This window comes from Rhea americana, unplaced genomic scaffold, assembly GCF_003343005.1.
Source record: "Rhea americana isolate MKP2758 unplaced genomic scaffold, rheAme1 scaffold_21, whole genome shotgun sequence".
NCBI lineage: Eukaryota > Metazoa > Chordata > Aves > Rheiformes > Rheidae > Rhea > Rhea americana.
In genome coordinates, this window is record NW_028186258.1 from 7,724,142 (window position 1) to 7,734,012 (window position 9,871).

General features: G+C 60.4%; 1 long non-coding RNA gene across 1 annotated transcript in view; it reads right to left on the minus strand.

The window, feature by feature from the left end:
- Positions 1–670: 670 nt before the first annotated feature.
- LOC146596131 (uncharacterized) overlaps positions 671–9,871 on the minus strand; it is a 48,701-nt gene continuing 39,500 nt past the window's right edge. Inside the window, exon 3 of the long non-coding RNA XR_014895820.1 lies at positions 671–1,654. This is a non-coding gene — a long non-coding RNA (uncharacterized LOC146596131). The remainder of the gene's footprint in view (positions 1,655–9,871) is intronic.

The following is a 9,871-nucleotide window of genomic DNA, read 5'->3' on the forward strand; positions in this document are numbered from 1 at the left end:
TCCGACCGTYGTTCCGCAAGGTTGGCCCAGGAGCCAGCGGGGGACCCAGCCCGCCCCAAAATAACGCCAGAGCTACGCGGGTCTCCGCGCAGTTACACCTCCGAGTTTGACATCAAGACCCAGACAGTCACCGTGGCTGAACCCCACAGCTTTATATCCAATATACAGTTCGGATTCTACTGTGCTTTTCCGATGAAAGGACCCCTTTTTTATATATAACAAATGTCTAAATCTAAAAARAAAGTAAGCGAAGAGAGAGATCTCCCTTAAATAAATGGCCTTTTTATGCGGTATTTCCACATGGCACCTTCCCATGCTTCACATCAGCTCGCCAGGGTGGGAGAGAACATGCAGCTCGGGCACTCGAAACAGCCTGGCTTAAGGGGAAGCAACCTGCGCCGCAGCGGCYTGCGGAGCAGGAGGCACGCCGGAGGCCGCGCGCGGGGCGTTTAAGGGCTGCAGAAACGCGGAAAGGACCGGGACGAATTTCGCGCCAAAGCTAAGACCTCAAACCCTCGGCCTTGCTTCATCAGGGCARAGCAGTTTGCCAAAGCGCTGCTTTCCCGTACGACCGAACTCAGCCGCGCCGCGGCCCTCCGATAGGGCCGTGATGTAAGCGTGGCTGAGCCAAGGCAAGCGGAAAAGAACACCGAGCACTCAGAAAGGCAACGGATTTTATTAAGAAGTTTAATTGTTTCTGAGGGTGACATTTTCCCCCCCTCTTGACATGCCCCTCGCTGCGGTTAGGCCTCGTGCATTCCTTCGCCCGCTCCTGCAGCCCCGGCTCGGCTGGCTTCCGAGCGCGGCTGCATCCCCGCGAGGAGCCGCGCGCTGCACGACCCAAGGCGAGACGCTCCCAAACAGTTTAACGCCCTGGGGCCACTCGATCGCTGGCCAGCCGCTGACAGCTTGACTTGTGTGGTTCCACTCCCCCCATCGCACGGCTCCAAAGGCTTTGGCTTCTCCAGTTCCCACGGCAGGGATCTGCATTTTGTGAACACCATATTCTCCAGGCTGGATCAAACCATCCTCGTGAAAAGCTCAAGATCCAGAAAGAAGTCAGGAAGAAGAGCAGAGGGGCAAAAAAAAAAAAAAAAAAAACCCAAACAAACCCCCCAAAAAAAAGAAAAGAAACCCAAAAAACTCCATAGCTGGACTGGGGAGAAACTTGGTCCTTTACAGGGAAGAAAATCAAGCTACTGTTTGACCTGAAAGCACTTAGCCATTCAGCCCCACATATCCGGCTTGAAAATCACCCAGCCAAGAAGAGCATTTCCAAAGCCCAGCAGAGAGCATCTAATTAAGTCCTCTCGGCCCTGCGTGGGAGTCTGCTGAGTGAGGTCAGGGCTGGGAGGAAACCCCCCTCGCAGCGCAGGGAAAGTGAATCACAGCAAATGCACAGTGGGTGGCTGGCGCTGAAGCTGTTTTCCATGGCAAGAGTTGGTTGAAGGAGTTCACCACAGCTCCTGAATGCTCCCTAGCTTTCTGGGGACAGCAGGGTAAGCTGCTTCCTTCTGGCTTTTCTCTGTCCGCGTTGGGTCTTGCAGCTCCATCCTTGGGTGCTCCTAGGTGTTTCGGCACAGTCTGCACTGCAGCACCGTGGCTCTCCTCCCCCAGGCCCAGACCCACACACCCAGGGCCTTCTCCATGGACCCTGCGAAAGAAAAAACGGCATTAACGCAAGATCCAGGTTGGTTGTAACAGAGCAAATCAAGATTCCTCTTCGTTACCAAATTAAAGGTTTGAAGCAATGAGTCAAAGAGGAGACAAACCAGCAGACCTCGTGACTCCCTCAAGAATACAGTTCTGCAAAGTGTCATGCTGAGCCAGCCGCCGCACAGGCGCTGCAATTCAGGCGATGGGAGCGGAGGATGTGCTGACAACATCCATGGGAAAAAGAGCGTTACTCAGCTACGTCTCTCGAGGGCTGAGACGTGAGAGCAGCCCAAAGGCCGGGCTTGCATGGGCTAGGCTCACCAGCAGGTCCCCGCTGATCAGATCGGGGCACGCGATAGCAAGAGGGTGACTAAGAAACACAGCCGGGGGCTGATGAAAGAGAATCAAAGGGYCGTTTCCATACGACAAACAAAGTCAACGGTATCCGGAAACCCACAGGAAGGGAAATCATCTCATTTTGCTAGCGTGTATGTGGGTCACGTTATCCTGGGAAGTCCAAGGGACGTGCAAGTCACTGATCAAACACAACAGCGCTGTGCAGAGCTGCGGTTCAGGGCGAACGCTGTGCTAGCACAGGAGGCACAGAGAGCTACTGCTGCTCTAATTATAGAGAAAATTGTCCGGGAACTAACTGCATCGTAACAAAATGAAGCGTAAAGAAAGCGGTTCCCAACATAACCTCCTTCCCCATTTCTGATCCTGAGCCTCACCTCCACCTTCAGTTGCCCCTAGGCTCACAAGCCTCTAGCTTGGGAACCGTGGCTTGAACGCTATCCCTGATACGAGCTCCATGCTCTCGGATGCAGCTTGCTGGCCTCGGTTCCAGGATTGCCGTGTTAGGAATAACACGACCCCAGGCTGGGAAACTACCAGAGAACGACCAGCAACAGCAGCGTGACTCTGCCCAGGACTTCCTCCAGCTGCTGRCGGCTGCGCACAGGGAATGACACCCAGGTGAGGAAACATCAGTGGCCCTGGCAAATAACTCATTTGAAGGAGATAGAGGCCGATTTAAGGATGACCAGGGCTGAGGTGAGAAACGAGGTAGCTGCAAAGGACCACAGCTGTATATGAATACTGCTGGACACCCATCCAGAGCAGAGTTCTGCAGACTAAGAACATTCACAGCCTTTCTTTTTGTTTTGGTTTGKTTTTTTGCCATTTTTTTCCACTTTGCAGCACATTCTTACCACATGCATGCCACAACGGCAAGGAGTCCAAGGGAAGAACTCTTCTGCGAGCAGCTTTTTTGAGGGGCCAGGCGTTGCAGACTGCCCTGCACCAGGCCCCCACGCACTCGCTTCTGTCCTGGAAGTCCTGGAGGACCAGGAGAAAGGGGGCTGCTTTCCCAAAGCCACTGCAGACATTTGCAGAGAGAGCAGCAAGGAGAACACAGCCTGGCAGCAAATGCTGTCACCGGRGTGGAAGTGGAGCTCACTTAACCCTCTCCATCCAGGAAAGCTCCCCAAATAGGCACATGTCTCCGATGACCTACAATGYGCTGGAGGCCTCCAAAAGCCACTGTTAGGTTGGGCACAACCAGCTCCCATCTGGCTCAGACAAAATCTTGACCTGTTTGGGGATATTCATCATTTGCTCTGCTCTTGGATTCTCACATCATTCACTACATAAGATTCAACAGGTTTTGAACTCTGCCCAAATCCCTGCCCTGCTCCAGCATTAACTGGGGGCATGGAGAGAAGCGTAGAGGTTTATACCCAGGACTTGTTTATCCTGCGGCACTTATCATCTGTTTGCTTTGGACTTTGCAAGTAAAAAGCAAGCAAGCTTGGCACCACCTGATCAAGACACCGACTCCTCAGAAATACACTGCGTGGAGGTGTAAAATAGCCCCCGTGCCCCTCTCCCAGGAGAAAGGTCTGACAATCAATTCTTGGGCTTTTGGGGAAAGAAACAGTGCAGCGCCTCCGAGTTTGCAGAACGCTGCGCGCAAGTGTCCCTGGCTCTTGTAAATGTGTTAAAAAATAAAACCCTTTAAGAGCTTCCAGATGTTCTGTTTATGTTGTGGTGTTACCCAGCTCGATCCTCCCGAGGCCAATACACAGCCTCAATGAAATCGCAGCAGCCAAGGGGGACGGCAGGGGGGAGCGGAGGAGGTCCAAACCCTTTTCCTCCTCTTTCCCCCAACTTTGCCTGTTAACTCCCACRCTGCTGGCAAACATGTGGAGAGCGGCTGGAAACCTTCCCTCCCAAGCGTCGCGGGGGCTCGCAAGGCACTAACCCGCACCCCCCCCGGGCGCCCCCGGCTCCGCTGGAGCGGGCAGCGGGGAGGGAGCCGTCACTTCAGCCCACCTGATCGCCAGGCGCCCACCAGCCCGCCGCGCAGAGCGGSGAGGTCCCCGCTCGAACCTCACGCCACCTCAGCAGCCCCCAAAACCGACCTGCTGCTAGCATGAAGATGTGACAGCGCAAAAATAWTTGTGAACGAGCACCGGGCGCAGGCGCACCCACCGGGGCGGACACACACCTACGTGCGTGCCTAACACCCGGCTCAGGATTCTTTGCACAGGGCGTTGCAAGCGCAGCGCGCTGCTTTTGAAGTCCCCCGGAGCGAGCTGCATGGTTGGTAGCAATCAAGCCTCCATAAAAGAGCGCTATCGCAGCAAGGCGCGCAGGCTCTGATGTGTTATCTCCCTCTCCGCGGCGAGGGCAGGGGCCGGGGGAGGAGGGCAGTCATTTGTGCGGCTCATTTGAAAAACGTGTTAGCGCTGGAGATCAAAGCCGCTTCCTGATGGGCTCCACCCCGGCCCCGCGTTCCTGCCAGCGTGGGTCATTTCTGCAGGCGCAGAGGCAGACGGAGCGCTGCAGGACCAAGCGAGAGGTGCAGAATTGTCTGCGCAGTCGTGTCTGCTGCAGCCACAACGATGGAAGTACCGACAGCGGGAGTTACTTGCCCAGACCAGGCAAGGTGACTGCTGCAGGGTGTCTTTCCACCCTCGCCACCACCTGAACCACCATTAACATTTCYTGAACGCATGGATTACGTATGCTATTCATTGCCACCTTCCTCCAGGTGAGGAAGGCAGCGCGGGCAGGTTCAGCGCCATGCTGGGGTCCCAGTTCAACCACACGCTGTGCAGCAGAGCACTCAGACACCTGATGAAAGATCACCCTCCCCTCCGCGGGACAGGACGAGAGCTTTGGTGACCCAACCAAACCCCTGCTCACAGCAACTCCCTCCTTCGCCACCATCTGCAGATCCTCTAGGACTAAACCTACATGGAGGGTAACATCCCAGGTGCATTTTTTTTCCTCCGGGCCAGTTGCCTCCCACAAACCACATGCTCCCCAGCGAGGCGTCATCTGCTTACCCAAGACCTGGATCGCTCCCACACCAGGAGGGCGAACAGCACGTCCAGTCAGGCCACACACAGAGCGAGTCACAAGGTCTCCAGTGCCTGAAGTTTCTCCTGCAGACCAGCCCCCGGGTTGTTGTTTTTCTCCTCTCCACCAGCCCACCACACCTCCCTGGGAGAGCAAGGAGAGACGTCAGGCACTAGAGCAAGGGCACAGGCTGCTCCACATGCAGCAGCAGCCCAGGAGGAATGCGGCGTCCAGAGCAAACAGAGGAGGAGGCATTAAGTTTGCAACAGTAATGACGATCGTATGTGCGTTGTGAGGTGCTTGCTGRGGATCCAAGTCCCCGGTCTCCTCAAACACGTGCTAGAGAGCAACAGCCCAAAGCTCAGCAACAGCAATGGGACTTCTGGCTCCCGAGGATGAGCGCGTCGTGGCTGCAGACAGCTCGAGCACGCAGTGTGTGGGCAGCAAAGCCAAACAGGAAGGGAACCCAGCAGCCGGGAAACGATTCTGGCAGCACCTGCGTTATGGCTCACTCAGCACTCGTCAGCTAGAAATACCTCCCTGCTGCTCCCTCTCCCGGGTGTCCCTCCCTCGGACCCCTCGCCCTGCTCAGACATGCCCCAGTTCCACTTTTGCAGCAGAAACTCTTTGTAGCTGAAAGGCGGGATTGAGAAAAATGCAGCTCGAGAGCTAGATCCTGTTTGCAGCGGCTGGTCCCGGGCACACCTGCGCCTCTCGGCGTCGGGCGCGCGGGCGAAGCCCGGCCGGGCCCCGCGCCTCGGCGAAGGGGCGGGAGACACCCGACGCGTCCAGCTCGGCGGAGGGGCCGCGGAGGCCCCGACACCCCCACGGATTTGCAGCGGGCTGGGACGGTGTCGCAGCCAGCCCTGCGCAGCCGCTGCCCTTCAAACCACCCGAAACGCGGAGACGGGGGAGGACGGAGGTGGGGAGGGGAGCGGGACCCACGGCAGGTTTTGCGCTGCCCCTTTCGCCTCCCAGCCGGCGACTTGGTAGCGGCTCTGAAGCCAGCCGCAGCTGGGAGAYGCAGGTTTGTTCGCATGCCCCAACGTGCGCAACGACCGCAGCGCTCTTCAGTGAACCCAGCAACGGGTTGTAAAATAAAGTCAAAGAGGCAAGTGGATTAAAGAAAAAAACACRCAGAAGATCTGAGAGAGATGAAACAGGCCCGCTGAGTCACAGCCTTTGCCTGCCAATACGCTGCATCCTCCCGAGCTTGGGCCAGCCCCATCCGCTCCGAAAGGCGCCCGCTGTCCCCGCCGGACACCAGCGCGCGCCCGCCCGCTGGGTGCAGCCTGCTTGCTCGCGCGGGTCCCCGCCGGGCGCAGGGCTCCTGGCGGCTGGGTGCTGCCCTCCTCCTCCTCCTCCTCCTCGTCCTCCTCGTCCTCCTCCTCCTCCTGAGCGCCCCTCCGAGCCGGCGTGGCCACGGCCAGCACCGCGCAAAACCCACGCCGGCGGGCAGCTCCCGGTCCGCGCGGGGTGATGGACCTCCAGCAGGCCGTCGAGCGGGGCAGCGCCGGCATCGCACAGCTCCATCTTGTGGGAAGCGCCCGCTCCGGCGGCCCGGCCGAGCCGCGGGGGGACGCGGAGCCCACGGGGACCCGCCAAGGGAGGCRGCGCCCGCGACCGCCGTGCACGCGCGAGGGCGGGTGGGTTGGCGGGTGGGTGCAGCGGGAGCCACGCAGCACCCTCCCCGGGGGGGGGCTCTGCGCTGACCCGAGCCGGTCGGGTCCCGGCAAGCGAGCGGCCGGGTGCGCCGAGGAGGGAGGACACCCGGGACCCGACGGGCCCTTCGCGCAGGCTGCRCCGTCCCGTCCCGTCCCGCGCCCGCGGGAAACCCGAGCGGCCCGGAGGAAGCGGCCGCGGGAAGGGCTGCGGGACGCACCCCCGCTCGGCCCTGCCACGCGCCCTCCAGCAAGGAGAGCATCCTGCCGAACCCCCGCGTCCGCATCCCCGTCCCGCCGCCTCGGCTGCGCCCTGGGACCGGCACCCCACTAACACCCGCTACGGAGGGGCCCCCGCCTAATTCACGGCGTTTCAGTCCAACCAGATCGTCTGCATTTACTAACCTAGGCGGTGGCTACAAAAACCACGCCAAAACCCCCCRAACAGACGTCGTCGAAACTCCTCAGCCCGCAGGAAGAGAAGCGACCGTTTCGTTCCCACGCCGCCCGCGCTGCAGGCGCGTTAATAAGTAACGGCGTCCCGGACGGGCGCTGCACGCCGCCGCCGGCCCRGCGGGACCGGCCCTTTCTTTAAGGCAATGTTAAGTGTCTCAGCTGGAGACTCAGCTTATCTGGGGAGGAAACCCCCAAATCAGCAACCGCAACCTGATGATGGCCACAGACATTGCACACGAGCTGCGGCCCCCCCCGGCCTGGGTCTGGCCACCAAAAAGCCTCCCCGTCACCAGGTCGCGGTGCCGGAAAGGTGCCTTTTCGCTAGCCCTTTGCACCCAAAAGGAAAGCCAGAAGCTCCCCGGAGGGGAGCACGGTGCTTTCGGCTGCGTCACCGCTCCGACAGGCCTGCAGCGCACGCTCCCACCCCCAAACGAGAGCGGGGGGGACCTCTCCCCTTCCTGCTTTCGCTAACGGGGCTGGGAAACGTTGGAGCCCGCGGCGAAAGGGGCTGCTGGAAGGCCAGCGGTCGCGGCCCCGCTGCAGCCAGCGCGCCCAGCCAGCACAAGCCCTGCTTCACCCCCATCAGCCAAATCCTTCTTTATTAGGAGCAGGCTAATTCAGCCTTAACCCAAGAATGCCCTAGGATCTTGCCTAATCCTGCAGCAAACTCTTCCCTTTCCAAGGCCAGCGGGTGTAATCCACCTCCTCGGATATCTCCTCGTATCCTGAACGGATTTGCGTGCTTTGAAACAGGCCAGGGATGGGCTGATTTGCCGCGAGCCGCTTCCCCGGCAGCGCCCGGGGCCCTCGCGCTCCTTGTGCCAGCCGCAGAGCTCGCCGCGGCCCCGGAAAGCAGCTCTTTGCCATTCTCTGGGCTTGATCTTTCCCGCCCCGAGGCCGCTGGCATTGCACAGGAAGGACTGAAGGAGCCACGATGCCAGCGGCAAACGCAAGCAGGCACAAAGCAGCTCGTGCTCTCTGCTGGCACAAGGTACCCGTGTGCTTTGGGGTGTCTAATTCCAAAAAAGAGGAGGAGATGCAGCTGGATCCCACTCCACGGGGCYGCACGGGCCCCTCGGAGCAGCCGGGGATCCCTGGGGAGCTGCTCGCTCCAGCAGAGCTCGATGAGGACCCGGGGGCAGGACAGGCTCCCGGACACGCTCGGACGGAGGACAGGAYGGCAGTGCAGGCCGAGCCCGGACGCGCTGGCCCCAGGATTGGAGCCCTGTTCTGAGCTGCGGCTGCCGTGCCTCCCTCCCGCCCCGACCGAGCGCGAGCGCCGTCGCCCCTTGCAAGCAGCAGCGCTTCGGAGCTGAGCAACGCTGTCTGCTTCCCACCTCGCGGGAGAGCAGCGAAGCTTAACAGCTCTCTGTAAGCAGCTTTACGCATTTCACCGTGCCGTTGTGTCTGCAGCCAAGTCAATTCTACTGGAAAGAGATTTGCAAACAGGCTGATAAAATGCAAGTCTCAGATAATTAATAGATCAACAGATTGGGAGGCCCCCAGGGTCCATTAGGAGCAGTTGGTCTGACCATCGGAGCCCAGGGAACCTGTACCGAAAGCCGCCTGCACGGCAGACCGCACTGAGCACCCAGGGCTGTTCCAGGGCAGGTGTTAGGCGAGCTCCACGTCGACGCCGCAGCGCTGCCAACGTCCCCCCGGGCTCTTCTGCAGCCCTCGGGCACCCACGCAGAGCCTCACGCACGGATGAGGGTGTTTCCTAGCAGGCAAGCGGCCCCTTCAGACGCGGGTGCAGAAGCACCCTCCGGTCTCCTTTCCTTTCGAGCCGTGCCGGCGCCCGAGTCCTGCCCTTGCCGAAGGCAGGAGCCCTCCTGGCCACCCACTGCCCTTTGACACCCGCTCTGCTGGAGAGCAGCAGGGAGGAAAAACCATCAGGCTGCAAATTTATTTTGCAGCTTTGAGCTGATTTCTGTCTCGGGGGATTATCAATTTAAGCAGTATTTTTTCCTGTTCTGACCCTAAGCTGATTAATTCTCRGTGGCCCCCTTCCCCCCTTCCTTTTGCAGAAGACGAGGGTGTGAAACGCCAGGGCACGGCGGCGGGGCAGCGGTGGGGACCGGCCGCCCCGAGCCCCGAGCCCCGCGCGGGAGGGAGGCGCTTCGCGGCCCTGCCGTCCTGCTCAGCCCACCACTTTATGATCTTTATCTTCGAGGTTTTCAGCGAAAAAGAACMAACATCCTTGAGGGAGGGGAGAAGAAGCAGGCTGCGGGCTGACTCGCGCCGCGGGGGACGAGCCCCGTCCTCACCAGCTTCCCTCTCCTCGTGCAATGGAAAAAAAAAACCCGCCTCGCGCCAGAGCCGAAGCGACGGTCGCCGAGGCTCGTCCCGGAGCGGGGCAGCTCGCCCCGGCGCGATCCCACCGCCAGCGCGGCGCGAGCAGCGCCCGGGAGCAGCGGACCGTCCTGCGAGGCGCGACCGGAGCGAGGGCGAGCGCTCCCGGCGCTCCGCTTAGCCCTCCCCCCCGAAATCCCGGGCTACGTTTAGCTCCAGCTCGCCCGTGCGGAGCCATCACACCCCGCTAATTGGAAGAGATTAACTCCTTGTTATCTCGGGGCAGCCCTGCAGCCGCGCTCTCGCGTCCGTCGGCTCCGGACGCCCTCCCGCCGGAGCCGCCAAGCACCAGCCTTATCCGCCCGCTCTTGCTCTCGCTGCAATACCCGCGGCAGAAGGCAGCAACGGCGAAGCGGTAACGCCCGCCCGCGCCCCCCTCC